The following is a 4,225-nucleotide window of genomic DNA, read 5'->3' as shown; positions in this document are numbered from 1 at the left end:
TCAATCACAATGTCCTGGGCCCTGCTGTTCATGATCCTTCACCCGGACGTGCAGTGTGAGATGGGCTTGGAATGACTGCGCAGTCCAGGGAAGAACCGTGGTGACAGCATCCGAAATTGAATTTGGGAAACATATGGTTCAGACCAGAGGTTTGGGTCAGGCTCCTCACAGAGTGATGCTTTGTCACCTGGGTGCAACCTTTAATTTTGGGTGGAGAGTGTAAGGGCACCATCTGCAGGAACTGACCCGCCGTGGCCCTGCTTGTCTGTGCAGGCCGTGTCCAACAGGAGATTGATGAAGTCATAAGGCAGGGGTGCCACCCAGAGATGGCAGACCAGGCCCACATGCCCTTCACCAATGCTGTGATTCATGAGGTGCAGCGTTTTGCAGACATTGCCCCCATGGGTGTGCCCCACATGACATCTCGTGACACCGAGGTGCAGTGCTTCTGCATCCCTAAGGTAAGCCTGGGGACCATCTTCCCTAGTATGGTCATTTAAGTATTGTTATAAAATATTCCTGCAACCTTGCCCCAGATACTCCTGGTGGCAGCCCCAGCATGGGTGGGTGTGGTGCTGAACACAGGGCTGCCCTATCCCCACTGACCACCCTCCACTTGTGTTTTTGGAAGACGAATGAACCCATGTAAGTTTTTGGAGGATGCTGTGCATTTGCACTTGAGGAAAACTGGGTGTGTTGGCTGCCATGGGATCCCTGTCCTGTGGACTTTCTGTATGATCATGACTGTCCTGAGAAGCTCCTGGGAACACTAGATAATTGAAGGATCCTTGTGACCCTGTACCCAGCAGCCACAATGTCTCATCCAGTGTGCTCATGGTTAGTAAGTGGCAGGGTCCTGATCCTCCATCCCAGTGCACATCCGTGCCGTGTGTCTCCTGCCAGGGGACCATGCTCATCACCAACCTGTCATCTGTGCTGAAGGATGAGACTGTCTGGGAGAAGCCTTTCCACTTCCACCCTGGACATTTCCTGGACAGCGAGGGCCGCTTTGTGAAACATGAAGGATTCATGCCCTTCTCAGCAGGTGATTGTATTAGACAAGGCTCCCTGGCCCCTTGGCTGGGTAGATGGTTCCCAAGACGCAGGCTGAGTGAGCCCCATCACTCTCATAGGTCTGTACACATGTCTTGGGGAGCCCCTGGCCCGCATGGAGCTTTTCCTCTTCTTCACCTGCCTGCTTCAGCACTTCAATTTCTCTGAGCCTCAAGGGCAGCCTCGGCCCAGTGACTGTGGTATGGTTTCCTTTCTAGTGGCTCCAGCCCCCTACCAGCTCTGTGCTGTGCCCCACTAGAAGGGGCAGCATGGCCGCTACTTGTCCACTACATGAATGACTTCATGTTCAATAAACTACATTGTCTGTCACTCTGTCTGCGTCAACCCGCTATACTCAAACCCTATGTGAGATGCTTTCACCCCCATGCCTAAAGCCACGCGTGATCCCCTGCCTTCTCCATCTCACCCTGTTCACTGCCATCAGCACAAGAGTAATGTGTATACTGATGCTCAGCAGGTGGAAGCTCAAGCCTTGAAACTCAGGGAGACCTAATTCTCGCTGCTGAGTGGCTGGCGAACTCCAGGGAGCATTCTGAGCTCCATGGGTGTCAGGTGGTGCTGAGAGTGAGAGGCTTTCTCTTTGGCATAAAACACAATTCCTGATGGGGTACTGGATGGTGCTGCTGGTCTTCAAGACCACGTCAGGCTCAGAAAACAGCAAGAAAATACAGCACAACTGGAAATGTCCTTATTGTCATTGTTATTGTTCATAACAGTGACACAATACACAGGAAAACTCAGCAGCAGGGAAAGGCACACAAGATGGAGTCCAGGAAGAGAGACACCTATTCAGCTGTGCTGTGCAGGAGAGTTGCTGCAATGGTCAGTGCTCCCAGCCGCAAAGGGTGAACACACAATAGTGGGAGCTGCATACCAGGGCAGATGCAGTCCAACCTTGGTGTCCAGGGCTTTTCTTGAGGTCCCATTGCCACAGTGAACTGAGAGGCCGACGTCCACGGCTCCATTTCTATCCACTCTGGCTCAGGCAATCCAAAGCCCCAGTTATTCCTCGCTGTTGGCACTCAGCTCCTCCAAGACCATCTTATGAGGAAGAAGGGTCCTAGGGCTTAGGGAAGGTTTCCCTGCTGCCTACCAGGAGTGAAGTGTTTCCTTGGGTACATGCAGATTCCAGTGCTTGGGCCGGCCATGGTGACTAAGGCCTGTCCATAGGTCCCCTATAAGTATCCATGTTACTTTGTTTCATTGTGGTATGACACCCACCAAAGCTTGAGCATCTTCCTCCACCACACTTTGTTCTTTTCCTGTCATTCTGAAGGTCAAACCAAAGCCTTGTGTGCTCCGCAGATGCTCTACCACTGAGCTGCGCTTCCAGCCTCATCTTACCCATTCCCAAGGCTTCTTTTCAGTGGTGTCAAATGTATTGGCAATCACTGGCAACCACCATGCCATTTTCTGTTTCTGTGAATTTAAGCACTGTGGGTAGTCATCAGAGTGTAATCAGACAGTATTTGTGTTTACTGGCTGGCTTATTTCTGTGTTTTGTGCATTTGTTTTTCTTGACTGGGATTTAGAGCATGAGATGGGAAATGTCACCTTGGGGCACACCCCACTCCTGTCCCCGGTGTGATTGACTCATTTCACTTGAGGTAACACGTTCGGGTTTCCTTCGTGTTGTAGCAGGTTTCAGTACTTCTTTCCTTTTAAGGCAGAGTAACTTCCCATTGTGTGAATGTGCACTATCCTCCATACCCACTGTTTCTCCTTCCTTGTTTTATGTAAGAATGGAAAACCACAGTCTGAAAATCTTACGTAAAAATTTTAGAAATACACAATTGGTGAATTTTCAGTAAGCCACACTGAGGAGGCCCACTAATTTCATAACCCTTTCCTACATCTGGTTTGCTAAGATCTTAAATCCCTTTGTCTGGCATATTCTTGCCGTGTTGGCTATGGCCCTGTCAGTTGCTTGGTTCTGTGGCCAGCTGTTGTTCTCTCCCAGTGCTGGGATGAAGTCAGAAGTTCAAGTGTAGTCTAACCCCAACTCACTGAGCTTTCCCCTGACCTGCTTCATCCCCACATGGTGCATTGATGTGCTCACAGCATCCAGCAAGGAGAAGTGTGTGCATGCACTCAGGTACAGTGTTAGGGAAGCTCTGTTCAAATATAGTGAATTGTTATAATTGCTCTCATTGGAACGATTTATATACTACCCTTCATCCCTGGTGCAGGTGCATGGAAAACATCATAGTGTGTTTTATGGATCACTTATTGGCAGGGACAGGAACTAGCTGGGTCGTGGGATGTGCTGTCATACCCACAGGGCCCTGCTGTCCAAGTGTTCTTTATCCACTCCTTTGTCAGTAGACTCTTTTGCTCCCTGCATTTCTGAGCCAAACTGAAAGATGCTATTGTGGTCCTGGTTCGGCATTGAGTCTTGGAGACTATACTGCAGTTCCTGTGGGTTTGCCCTGAGAATGGGGAATTTTTTGGTGTGCGTAAGTATGATTTTTTAAAAAGCTGATAACCATTTTAACATATTAAAATATAGGGATCAAAGGATTATGAAGAATATAATAAGATAAATACCCTTGAACATACCATTGGCCCTGAGAAATAATAACAGTGTAGTTGGAAATTGCCAGTATGACATACAGTAGAGTGAATTTAGAGGGAATTTCTGTGGGGAGTGGCTAAAGCTGGAGATCAATCACATGTGCAGGGCTAAAGCAAGGCCAGCCCTGAGAACACAGAGTGCCCAGGAGAGCCATGTGTACAGGTTGCTCCACCTGAGAGAATGGGAACCCCAGGCGTGAACCAGGCAAACAAGTTGTCAGGAAGATGGGTTTCCACTCACACCAATCTTGTGTGTATAAGCAAACGGGCTGTATTTGTTGGATGGTTCTTTTTCTTCCATCAGGAAAGGAGGCTGCAGCCGACCTCAGCTTTCCGCATTCTGATTCTTGTCTCCGTTTCTTCATCCCTCACTGCCCTCTCCTCAGGAGGTTTGAGACTTGCACTGCATGTGGGAAATTTCTGAGTCATCAGAATTCACTTCAGTTTTGTGATACATCACTCTACTGCTTCCCATAGTGCCTTTAGCATTTGACAGTGTCACCCAGAGTACACCAGCATTCCCATGCACAGCCTCCTCAGGTGCCTGCCCTCTTGTTCTGTGGTTCTTTGATAAAAG

At 49.1% G+C, this 4,225-nt stretch overlaps 1 pseudogene; it reads left to right on the top strand.

Annotated features, from left to right (window-relative positions):
* The window catches only part of LOC101579172, a 44,826-nt pseudogene extending 43,443 nt beyond the window's left edge, over positions 1 to 1,383 (top strand).
* The last annotated feature ends 2,842 nt before the right edge of the window (positions 1,384 to 4,225 follow it).

The sequence above is a fragment of the Octodon degus genome, unplaced genomic scaffold (assembly GCF_000260255.1).
Source record: "Octodon degus isolate 3935 unplaced genomic scaffold, OctDeg1.0 scaffold00563, whole genome shotgun sequence".
Classification (NCBI taxonomy): domain Eukaryota; kingdom Metazoa; phylum Chordata; class Mammalia; order Rodentia; family Octodontidae; genus Octodon; species Octodon degus.
Note: the sequence above shows the minus strand (reverse complement) of the source record. Positions and strands in the feature narration are given on the sequence as shown.